The 13,071-nt window shown below is 43.4% G+C and overlaps 1 protein-coding gene across 3 annotated transcripts in view; it reads right to left on the bottom strand.

Annotated features, from left to right (window-relative positions):
- rlim (ring finger protein, LIM domain interacting) overlaps window positions 1-12,459 on the bottom strand; it is a 54,315-nt gene extending 41,856 nt beyond the window's left edge. For 2 of the 3 annotated variants that reach the window (XM_068047263.1, XM_068047266.1), the window contains exon 1: window positions 12,375-12,459. The gene's annotated coding sequence lies outside the window, so the exon portion shown is untranslated. The remainder of the gene's footprint in view (window positions 1-12,374) is intronic. The other variant, XM_068047265.1, reaches the window with a different exon arrangement.
- Window positions 12,460-13,071: the final 612 nt, after the last annotated feature.

A 13,071-nucleotide genomic window follows, 5' to 3' on the forward strand; every position in this document is an offset into this window, starting at 1 on the left:
CCCCCGGCAGCAAGTTCCAGGCACTCACCACCCTCTGTGTAAAGAACTTGCCTCGCACATCCCCTCTAAACTTTGCCCCTCGCACCTTAAACCTATGTCCCCTAGTAACTGACTCTGCCACCCTGCGATAAAGCTTCTGACTATCCACTCTGTCCATGCCGCTTATAACTTTGTAAACCTCCATCATGTCGCCCCTCCACCTCCGTCGTTCTAGTGAAAACAATCCGAGTTAATCCAACTTTTCCTCATAGCTAATGCCCTCCAGATCAGGCAACATCGTGGTTAGCACCGCAGCCTCACAGCTCCAGCGACCCGGGTTCAATTCTGGGTACTGCCTGTGTGGAGTTTGCAAGTTCTCCCTGTGTCTGCGTGGGTTTTCTCCGGGTGCTCCAGTTTCCTCCCACAAGCCAAAAGACTTGCAGGTTGGTAGGTAAATTGGCCATTATAAATTGCCCCTAGTATAGGGAGGTGGTAGGGAAATATAGGGACAGGTGGGGATGTGGTAGGAATATGGGATTAGTGTAGGATTAGTATAAATGGGTCGGCACAGACTCGGTGGGCCGAAGGGCCTGTTTCAGTGCTGTATCTCAAAAAAAAACATCCTGGTAAACCTCTTCTGTACCCTCTCCAAAGCCTCCACATCCTTCTGGTAGTGTGGCGACCAGAATTGCACGCAATATTCCAAGTGTGGCCTAACTAAGGTTCTGTACAGTTGCAGCATGACTTGCCAATTTTTATACTCTATGTCCTGACCGATGAAGGCAAGCATGCCGTATGCCTTCTTGACTACCTTATCCACGTGTTGCCACTTTCAGTGGCCTGTGGACCTGTACGCCCAGATCTCTCTGCCTGTCAATACTCCTAAGGGTTCTGCCATTTACTGTATACTTCCCACCTGCATTAGACCTTCCAAAATGCATTACCTCACATTTGTCCGGATTAAACTCCATCTGCCATTTCTCTGCCCAAGTCTCCAATCGATCTATATCCTGCTGTACCCTCCGACAATCCTCATCACTATCCGCAACTCCACCAACCTTTGTGTCGTCCGCAAACTTACTAATCAGACCAGCTATGTTTTCCTCCAAATCATTTATATATACTACAAACAGCAACGGTCCCAGCACTGATCCCTGCGGAACACCACTAGTCACAGCTCTCCATTCAGAAAAGCACCCTTCCACTGCTACTCTCTGTCTTCTATGACCGAGCCAGTTCTGTATCCATCTTGCCAGCTCACCTCTGATCCTGTGTGACTTCAGCTTTTGTACCAGTCTGCCATGAGGGACCTTGTCTATATGGACTTCAGTAAAGCCTTTGACAACATCTACTGCCCTTCCTTCATCATCCATCTTCGTCACTTCCTCAAAAAACTCAATCAAATTAGTGAGACACGACCTCCCCTTCACAAAACCATGCTGCCTCTCACTAATAAGTAAATTTGTTTCCAAATGGGAGTAAATCCTGTCCCGAAGAATCCTCTCGAATAAGTTCCCTACCACTGACCTAAGGCTCACCAGCCTATAATTTCCTGGATTATCCTTGCTACCCTTCTTAAACAAAGGATTATGGTTATATACTAATTCCATTTTCTACAATGATAGCATAGTTTTTCTATATAACAAACACTGTCTTGGAAGTTAGGACAGGGAGTTCTTAGAAATGTATAGATATGTGAAGTTGGTCATTGGAGATGTGCCAGTAGTTACAGGAGGTTGCCACACACAACTGTTTGCAAACAGTAACAATAATAGATCCATAAGCTGAGAGGAAAACATTGTTCTCTTCCTATTCCATTCCTTATTAATCTTCTCCACATCTCCAATACCTTCCACTGTCAATCAGTCCATTCTACGCCTTGCGTTCCATCTCCACAGCACAGTGCTCTAGTTCCATCCCTCGCTGCTCTAATAGTCAAATGACTTCTCCTGCTGTGCATTTGTGGCCACTTGCAATATAATCAGGCTTCATCTTTGATTCCTTCTGACTTCCCGACAATGTGCGACACCTTGGCGTCATCATCCGTAATCAGTCATCAAATGTGCGGATAATATCCTGCTCTGAAATTGTCATCATGTTAACAAAATCAGAGCCATGCTCTCTGGATCATGCTCGAACTCATTTCTCTGGCTCTAGTGCAAAAATCACCCCAGCCGCCTGCTTGCACTGATTCAGGTGGTGCACAGCCTCAGCACCTTGCTTAAGCCTGAGCTGTCTTATCAATTATTTTCATAAACAAAACACAAATGTTTCCACCTTCAAACCACTACCTCAGGCTCCTACATCTTTCCTTACATTTTGGAACCAATGCACCACCTAAAAGATCAACTTCATGAATGCTTTTTTGATGTATCCTCTCTCATCCTTTAGTTAATTTATAAAACTCTGCAGCCTTTACCCTCTCTAACAGACACACCTGCCCTTGCTGATTCCATTAGTGCTCCATTTCCTGGCACACCGACTTCAAGATATGCTGGCCTTGTTTTCAAATCCTTCACACTATATTCTCCAGCTATATGTCCCAGCTCACACCTTTCACTGCCCTGACTCTAGTTTAGTGCTCAACTTTGATCCCTCCATTCCAGCAGAGACCTATCCTGCAGCCACCACACTTCTGCTCTTTCGAAAACTTTCCCAAAACAACTTCAAAATCATTCTCCTTTCCTTCAGCTGCATTATCAATGATCTTCATTCCAATATAAGGTCAGAAATGGGGATGTTTGCCAATGATTGCACAGTTTTCAGCATCATTCACAACTCCCAAGATACTGAAGCAGTCCATGCCTGCATGCAGCAAAACCTGGACAACGTTAGGGCTTGGGCTGATAAGTGGCAAGGAATATTTGTACCACACAACTGCCCAGCAATGACCAACTCTCACAAGAGAAGCTAACCATCTCACAATGACATTCAATGCCATTACCATTGCTGAATCCCCCACCAACATCCTGGGGGGGTTACCATTGACCAGAAACTTAACTGGAACAGCCACTGTGGCTACAAAAGCAGGTCACAGGCTGGGAATTCTGCAGTGAGTAACTCACTTCCTGACTCCCAAAGCCTGTACACCATCTACAAGGCACAAGTCAGGAATGTGATGGAATACTTGCCTGAACAAGTGCAGCTCCAGCCACACAAGAAACTCGACACCATCCAAAACAAAGCAGCCCCTTTGATTGGCACCCCATCCGCCACCTTAAACAATGAGTCCTTCCACCACCAGTGCAGTTGCAGCATTGTGTACCATCTACAAGATGCACTACAACAATGTACCAAAGCTCCAAACCCACGACCTATGCCAACTAGAAGGACAAGGGCAGATGATGCATGAGAACACTAGCACCTCCAAGTCAGACAGCATCCTGACTTGGAACTGTATCGCCTTCATATCCTTCACTGTCGTTGCATCAAAATCCTGGAACTTCTGCCCTAACTGCTCTGTGGGTGGACCTACATCACATGGACTGCAGCGGTTCAAGGCAGTGGCTCACCACCCCTTCTCCAGGGCAATTAGGGATGGGTAATAAATGCCTGCCTTGCCAGCGAAGCTCACATCCCAAGAACAGAAAAAGGTCCTCTTAAAAAAAATCCTCTACAACTATGTCTTTGATCCACCCAAACCCTGCCCATTTCCACCTTGCAAAGCTCTTAAACCATGCTTCGATATGAGAAGTACATACAAATTATCAAAAGTGTTGAACAACATTAATTAGGAATTACAGCCAAAATAAATAAGGTTGCCAAGGAGTGGAGGCAGATGCTGAATGCGAACCCCATAGCTTCCCAAATGCACAATCAATACTTTGCTCATCAGAAATGAATACAGTTTACTGGATAAATGCGCTGTCTTTCAGGACTTAGCCATAGCGACCAGATGGACTCCAGTTGGCTTCCTATTAAGTGACAAGACACCTGATCTCTGTGGGAGTAGCAGTTGTGACAGGAGTCAATTGGTTTCGTACACCGAGGTGAAAAAATATTCTCTGAAAAGCTCAAGTCAGTTTCTGCTCCTGAATGGTATCCAGCTGACAAGTGCATCTATGTGGACAAGGGCTGAGCGGTGATCCTCTGTACAGTTGCTGAACCTCACCACCTAGGCTCACAATTGAAGGTGGCAAGTTGGGTGTGATATCAGAGGTCTGCAGGCAATTGTGCAAATTTATCCCTGCAGCTTCAGGAAGTTTATTTTTGCAACAAAAAAATCCAAGTGATTTGAAAAACTCCATCTTGTCTGGAATATTTTCTGCATGCACCATTCATCGATCCCAAGGAAACAGCATTCTACAGGAACTTTAGAAAGATGCATATAGTGTAGCAGCCTCTGAGCACAACTGTCATAAGTGACAGCAACCTAAAAATGCATTATTCAGCTTACTAGCAAATAACAATCTATGCTGGCTGTATTTGTTTTTAATTTAAACAACTTAAATAATGCCTGGGGAGAAGCAGACAGACTACAGTGAAACTCTGTTCAAGTGAACCCACACAAAGCTTTCGACAAACTGAATGGCGGACACGCGCCCTGTGCTTTGTATAAACAGCCCAGTCACCAAATTCCTTGTGAATTTTATCAAAGTTCCTACTCCACTGCAATCCCATGGCTGTGGACTTTACCCTATGCCTTGGAATTGGCCTTCACTGGCATTCCTTTGCTTTATTTTTGCCAGTTTAGATATTAAAAAATGCCTGCCATAAAAATAGTACAATATGGTGGCCACAGTTGAAGCTTTCCCCTTCAGCTCAGGGAATGTTACAAGCCACCAATCAACGAGATTATTTGCTTGGTGTGAATCAGGAACAATATCTGGAAGTGTACAAAAAGGCCCACCCTGGACACTACAGGCAGCTCTTCCAGACACAGCTCCGAAGACTTCACTGAGAGATGTGGATGACTTGTTATAGCTCTTTGCTGTGTTGTTGCGCTCGGTCGTTAGTTTTTTTATCACCTACTTTAAAGGTGATGTCCCAGTTCAATGATTTGGGGTGGTCTAATTTGATAAATGGTTTAATGTGGTGTTTAATGGGAATTTTATTTATCTATGTATTATTTGATTAAAAATAAATTTGTTTAGACTATGTTTCATAAAGTAGCTTGAGTTTTCATTAAAATTAAAAGTTTTCTAACATTTGACTACAAGATTTCAGTTAATGTTTCATTGTAATGATAGTTGTCATTGATCTGTTTTAAATAAAAATGCTTTTTTTTAATATATAAAAAGTTTAGAACACAGCAGCGTAAAGAGCCTGGACAGACCTGCCACTGAATCTACATCATCTAGCCATATAATGTGTTTAGGGTGCAGCACAAAATGACCTTCAGATGCTACGAGTTCGAATGATTCTGAAATTCAAGCTTCTGTGTTTTTAAAAATAAAAACTATTTACATTTTTACATAGTTCAGCTCGACATCCCTCATGAGTCGATTCGATATCTACTTCAGTTTACAGTTAATATTTACAGTGAGAGAAAGCATGAGCTTGAAAGCTTGAATTTTCTTCCCAGGTTGAGGGACTTCAGTTACATGGAAAAACTAGAGAAACTGGGATTGTTCTCCTTACAGCAGAGATGGTTATGGGGAGACTTATTAATGGAGTTCACAATTATGAAGAGTGGTGATACAGCAAATAAGGAGAAATTATCCACTGGCAGGAGGATTGATAACCCGATGACACAGATATAAGATAATTGTCAGAAGAACCAGAGGGGAGGCTAGAAGTTTTTTTATAAACCCAGCGCGATATGATGACCTGAAATGCACAGCCTGAAAGGGTGGTGGAATCTGATTCAATAGTAACTTTTAAAAGGAAACTACCGGACATGTACACTTGTAAAAGGAAAAATGTGCAGGGCTATGGTGAAAGTAGGAAAGTGGAACTAATTGAACAGCTCTTTCAAAGAGACAGTAGAAGCGCATTGGGCTGAATGGCCTCCTCCTCTCTGTACAATTTTATAAATTGAGTACTTGCAGCTAAAAAGGTCCACAGTGTACTAATCGGCCCCTTGTATGTAGCTAACAGGAAGTTAAGTCAGAAATGTAGATTCTATTCATGTTAATTTTAACTATTTCAGACAGGTTAACAAAGCAGTTCATAAAGCATATGGGATCCTGAGCTTTATAAACAGAGGAGTAGAGTACAAAAGTCAGGAAGGTATGCTAAATCCTATATAAAACACTAGTTTAGCCCCAGCTGGGTGTTGGGTCTAATTCTGGGCACCAGACTGTAGGAAGGACAGGAAGGTATTGGAGAGGGTATCGCAGAGATTTACTAGAACGGTTCCCGAGATGAGGGATTATAGTTCTGTGGACAGACTGGAGAAGCTGGGGTTGTTCTCTTTACAGTAGAGAAAGCCACAAGGAAATTTGATAGGTGTTTAAAAGCAAGAAGGGTTTAAATAGAGGAAATAAAAAGTGTTCCCAATGGCTGAAGGATCAATAACCAGAGGGCACAGATTTAAGGTGATTGACAAAAGAACAAGAGGTGGCACAAGGAAAACCTTTTTTTTTTAATGTAATGAGTGGATAGGAATTGGAATGCACTACCTGATAGGATGGTGGATACAGATTCAATAATCACCTTCAAAAGGGAATTGGATAAATACTTTGAGAAAAATTTGCAGCGATATAAATACAAGCTGTTGCTGAATATGGGGAAACAGCAGGGGAGTGGGAATAACTGGATTCTTCTTCGAACAAGCCAAAACAGACTTGATAGGACGAATGTCCTCCTTCTGTGCTGTACAATTTTGATTCTACATACCAGCAGATGCATCCAAATATTGCTAACATTTTCTAATTGCCTGCATTAGTGTTAGCTTCACGTCAGAGCAAACTACTTTAATCCTATATCTTTTAATAATAGTCAAGATTTTACCCAATTTCCTCCTGAGCCTTGTTGATTCAGCTTCAAATGTTCACTTTGGTAAACTTTTCATAATCTAATAACCCCTTGCATTAAAATATTTCTTCGAACCTCCATCTTTAGCTTAGCTTTTAGGCTTCCAACATTGATCCTAAATTTTAAGTAAATACCCTCTAAAATTTTGAACACTTAAATATGCCTCTTAATCTTCTTTACGTGCACTAAATAATGGCCTCAGTTTTTCCAATTTTGATCAGAATGATATTCTCCAATCCCGATCATCCTCGTGAATCCTTGCACCTTTCCAATGCATCAACATCCTAGAATAGGGTGCCCAAAGCCATTACCCTTTCACACAGATTTTTAAAAACAATCACGCAAAAAAAACACAATGGAAGTTTCCAATAAGTTTGTTATATAAAATAAGATTTGGGAAATCTTAACTCATTATTTTAGCGTCAGTTCACATAACCTGGCACTTGTCCTCAGACACCATCAAGGATATCAGCTGAAAAACAGCTCTTCCCTGACAGTAGTTAAAGCACAATATTGGGATCACGTAGAGGGAGTTTCATCTTGCATTTTTTTTATTCATTCATGGGATGTGGGCGACGCTGCCAGCATTTATTGCCCATCCCTAATTGCCCTTGAGAAGGTGGTGGTAAGCTGTCTTCTTGAACCGCTGCAGTCCATTTGGGGTAGGTATACCCACAGTGCTGTTAGGAAGGGAGTTCCAGGATTTTGACCCAGCGACAGTGAAGAAACGCCGATATAGTTCCAAGTCAGGATGGTGTGTGACTTGGAGGGGAACTTGCAGGTGGTGGTGTTCCAATGTATCTGCTGCCCTTTGTCCTTCTAGTTGGTAGAGGTCGCGGGTTTGGAAGGTGCTGTCTAAGGAGCCTTGGTGCATTGCTGCAGTGCATCTTGTAGATAGTACACACTGTTGCCACTGTGCGTCGGTGGTGGAGGGAGTGAATGTTTGTAGATGAGGTGCCAATCAAGTGGGCTGCTTTGTCCTGGATGGTGTCGAGCTTCTTGAGTGTTGTTGGAGCTGTACCCATCCAGGCAAGTGGAGAGTATTCCATTACACTCCTGACTTGTGCCTTGTAGATGGTGGACAGGCTTTGGGGAGTCAGGAGGCGAGTTACACGCCTCAGGATTCCTAGCCTCTAACCTGCTCTTGTAGCCACGGTATTTATATGGCTACTCCAGTTCAGTTTCTGGTCAATGGTAGCCCCTAGGATGTTGATAGTGGAGGATTCAGCGATGGTAATTCCGTTGAATGTCAAGGGGAGATGGTTAGATTCTGTCTTGTTGGAGATGGTCATTGCATGTACAGGACATACCTGGGCAATTTTCCACATTGCAGTGTAGATGCCAGTGTTGTAGCTGTACTGGAACAGCTTGTCTCGGGGCATGGCAAGTTCTGGAGCACAGGTCTTCAGTACTATTGCCGGAATACTGTTAGGGCCCATAGCTTTTGCAGTGTCCAGTGCCTTCAGTCGTTTCTTGATATCACGCGGTGTGAATCGAATTGGCTGAAGTCTGGCATCTGTGATGCTGGGGACTTCAGGAGGAGGCTGAAATGGATCATCAACTCGGCACTTCTGGCTGAAGATTGTTGCAAATGCTTCAGCCTTATCTTTCACACTGATGTGCTAGGCTCCCCATCATTGAGGATGGGGATATTTGTGGAGCCACCGCCTCCAGTTAGTTGTTTAATTGTCCACCACCATTCACAGCTGGATGTGGCAGGACTGCAGAGCTTAGATCTGATCTGTTGGTTATGGGATCGCTTAGCTCCATCTATCGCATGCTGCTTACGCAGTTCAGCATGCAAGTAGTCCTGTGATGTAGCTTCACCAGGTTGACACCTCATTTTGAGGTATGCCTGGTGCTGCTCCTGGCATGCCCTCCTGCACTCTTCATTGAACCAGGGTTGGTCTCCTGGCTTGATGGTAATGGCAGAGTGGACGATATGCTGGGCCATGAGGATACAGATTGTGGTTGAGTACAATTCTGCTGCTGCTGATGGCCCACAGCGCCTCATGGATGCCCAGTTTTGCATTGCCAGATCTGTTCGAAATCTATCCCATTTAGCACGGTGATAGTGCCACACAACACGATGGACGGTATCCTCAATGTGAAGGCGGGACTTCGTCTCCACAAGGACTGTGTGGTGGTCACTCCTACCAATACAGTCATGGACAGAAGCATCTGCAGCAGGCAGATTGGTGAGAACGAGGTCAAGTACGTTTTTCCCTCATGTTGGTTCCCCCACCACCTGCCGCAGACCCAGTCTAGCAGCTAAGTCCTTTAGGACTTGTCCAGCTCGGTCAGTAGTGGTGCTACCGAGCCACTCTTGATGATGGACATTGAAGTCCCCCACCCGGAGTACATTTTGCACCCTTGCCACCCACAGTGCTTCCTCCAAGTGGTGTTCAACATGGAGGAGTACTGAGTCATCAGCTGAGGGAGGGCGGTAGGTGGTAATCAGTAGGAGGTTACCTTGCCCATGTTTGACCTGATGCCATGAGACTTCATGGGGTCCGGAGTCGATGTTGAGGACTCCCAGGGCAACTCCTTCCCTACTGTATACCACTGTGCCACCACCTCTGCTGGGTCTGTCCTGCCGGTGGGACAGGACATACCCAGGGATAGTGATTGCAGTGTCTGGGACATTGTCTGGAAGGTATGATTCCGTGAGTATGACTATGTCAGGCTGTTGCTTGATTAGTCTGTGGGACAGCTCTCCCAACTTTGGCACAAGCCCCCAGATGTTATTAAGGAGGACTTTGCAGGGTCAACAGGGCTGGGTTTGCCGTTGTCGTTTCTGGTGCCTAGGTCGATGCCGGGTGGTCCATCCGGTTTAATTCCTCATCTTTGACTTTGTAGTGGTTTAATACAACTGAGTGGCTTGCTAGGCCATTTCAGAGGGCATTTAAAGAGTCAACCACATTGCTGCGGGTCTGGAGTCACATGTAGGCCAGACCAGGTAAGGATAGCAGATTTCCTTCCCTAAAGCTCATTAGTGAACCAGATGAGTTTTTACAACAATCGACAATGGGTTCATGGCCATTAGACTATCTTTTAATTCCAGATTTACTAATTAAATTCAAATTCCACCTTCTGCTGTGGTGGGATTCGAACCCATGTCCCCAGAGAAATACCCTGGTTCTCTGGGTTACTAGTCCAGTGATAATACCACTACGCCACCACCTATCCTTCACAGCAGCTCATTGGAAGTCAGCATTGCCAACACTGGGCCCAGGAAGCGGTATAAATTTCCGTTCCCTAACACTGATGAGTTTCATCTGGAGAACAAAATCCAAAACTTTCACCAGTGACGGGTGAAGTACCAAAAGTCAGAATTATAATGAAGTATCCAGTCAGAAATAGCATAAGATGTTGACTTGTTCAGGGACTAAGACAATGAACCTTAAAAAAATGTTCAACTAATAAATTGGTCAAGGCATCAAGTATTGACAAACTATTCCAGCATTAGTGGAATGCCGATTGTCTGTTTTGGGAATCTAATTCACAAGGACGATGCCAATATTAAAAGTATTGAGGGATCGTAGCCACGGATTTTGTATATCAACATTACTTGGGACCAATTTCATCTTCCTCTACCAACCTGGTGTTCTCTTCTCCACTTATGTTTGGAATCTTTCTGTACAGTGTTGCAAAGCAGTTAGGATCTTACTTTAAAAATACTGGATTCTCCTAGCTGAACTCTTTTACAGTTCGCCCTCATGAAATGATCAATTGCTTTTTTTTTAAAAAAAGGGACAATAAAGTTCCCCCAAATTATTCCACTTTCTTCAGTTGCATTCCCCAATTTTGCTTCACATTAAAAACAAACAGAGCCACAAAAACCCTGCAAGCATTTTTTACCCATCATAGGCAATGATATTTAAACAGAAGTTTGAAAATTCCAAGAAAGAAATAGTAGCACAATAAAAAAAAACCATACATCCTGTTTCGATTATTTTGGCCTATTGGAAAATCAGAAAAAGGCCCGAGATTAGCAAAGTCCACACATCAGGGTCTTGATAACCAATTTCCTTTCAAGAAAATCCATATGGCATCCTACCAAATGAAGCTATAACTAATACAATTCTGCACTATAATTGCAGACTTTGAATAAACAATTACACAGAAGCCAGTTTGTTAAATTTGTAAAGATAAACATTTACCAACATTAAGTCACTATTCAAAAGTAACAATTGTTTTAATCAAATAGGACAGGGGATCAATATACATCTGTACCAAGATGACTTGAAAACCATATAAGTTATACACCTATTCAAAATAAATTTAGTACAGTATATTTGTCCCCCTGCAGACCTGTCCGACGTTAGTGTTGATTACCTTAGTGAATGTTAATAGGTACTGAATGATACAAAATATTGACAAAAATCCCTATTCTGCCTCTGCAACAACAGGAATGTACAAAAGGGGACCATAAAAATCAAAATGTTTTCAAATAAAAGATGGCAAGTCAGAAAATTTGAATTGCTCCAAAACACAGTTGGGGGGAAAAAATGAATAAAATTGAATTTATGTATTGAAGATTTCAGTTTGTAAATATCGAATATGTTCCTAACCCATTGTACTGCAAAAACGTTAACAAATCAGTAGAACTTTGTACCAAACACAATAAAGAGTACACTGCAGCTTTAATGGAAATTAGACTGTTTCATAAAACAATGCCCCACTTTTAAAAAGCCAAAAAGTACACTAAACTGACAAGGAAAGAAACTCCAACACAACGCTCAATAGCAGCCATTTGTTTCTAGGTAACACTATATTTACACCTTCCATTATTGACCTACATAAACCAGTTACGCAATCACACAAAAATCGTGTTGCGCCAGATTTCTAGAGTATCTCAATCGGCGCGGCTGTTCCCGGGAGAGTGAGAGAAGGGGCAAAAAGGGAAGACACTAATATGATTGTCTTTTAAACACAAAACTAAATTTGTGCGAGAGCCGTCCAAGCCAGGAATTCTCCTGGTGTTTGTAAAGAGTGAGAGGAAGGAAACCAGGGGGTACAGAGTAGGTAACACAAGATGAACTCAAAATTATTTCATTAAAAAAAGACTTGAGAAACTAATCCCTCGACAACAAAAAAAAAACGGTTGGCCTATCAAACTATAAAAACATGGATACACTTGTTTTTTTATATAAAATAATTCCAGTTCTAATGAGGTTTTGGTTCAGAAGGTGTTGGAGTATCTTAAAAGGATTTTTGTAAGTGCAGGTGCCACGGAATTGGTGTGAAGAATGAGCGGCTCCGCTGGAACCGTAGTTCTTACCCGGCCGGGGCCCAGGGAAAGCCTGGGCCCTCGCTCCCCGCCTCTGCCTGAGAGTCGCGTTCAGCGCTAGGCCGCAGAGCCTGGGCCTTTCCCACCCCCTCCGCCCCGACAGCTACCGCTTTCCAGGCTCTAACCGGGGGACAAAAGCCCCCAAGACTTTCCCTCCCTGCCCACCGCCACCCGCTCCCCTCACCTGCTCACAGCGTCGCGCTTAACCCAGGGCCCGCCGCTCACACCGTTACCACCATTGTTAGGGGGCGAAAAGCGGAAACAGGAAGTCGGCACTGAGTCCCGCCGATTTTCCCATTCCCCCACCCCCCCTCAGCGAGCCGCCACCCGAAACCATTCCCGCACGCTGACCCCTGCAGGAAGGTTCCGGGGGGGGGGTGGAGGGACCATCACTCTCACTCAGCAACAGGCAAAGCAAAAACAATTGATTCAGCTCCCCACACATCTTACTAAAATTAGACCCATATTAAAGCAGGCTGTTTAATAGGTGGAAATTATGGTAACTTCGGGAAGGTGAACAATTATTTTAACTTGAGTATTGCTGAAAATAGAGATATTTTGTCGATGTTTTTCATCTTGCACTCATCAGGACAATAAGGCAAGTTGAATAAACCTGAAGTGTTCAAGCAAAGACAAAAACCCTAAAACAGCCAATTAAAAACAGCAATGGATACTCAAAAGCACCTGCTACACTCCATTAAAGCAATCTAGCCTGAAAAAGTCTATAAAATAAAGCAACATGGCTCAAAAATTGGGAATGGCAGAGTTTCAAAACCTGAGACCCAATCAGATTCAAATCTGGGTATAAGGGAGAAAAAGGTTCCTCATACAGAACAGCTTCTAAATTAGAACGCCAGTCTGATGCAGAGCAAGTTATCACT

Source organism: Heterodontus francisci, chromosome 15 (assembly GCF_036365525.1).
Source record: "Heterodontus francisci isolate sHetFra1 chromosome 15, sHetFra1.hap1, whole genome shotgun sequence".
NCBI lineage: Eukaryota > Metazoa > Chordata > Chondrichthyes > Heterodontiformes > Heterodontidae > Heterodontus > Heterodontus francisci.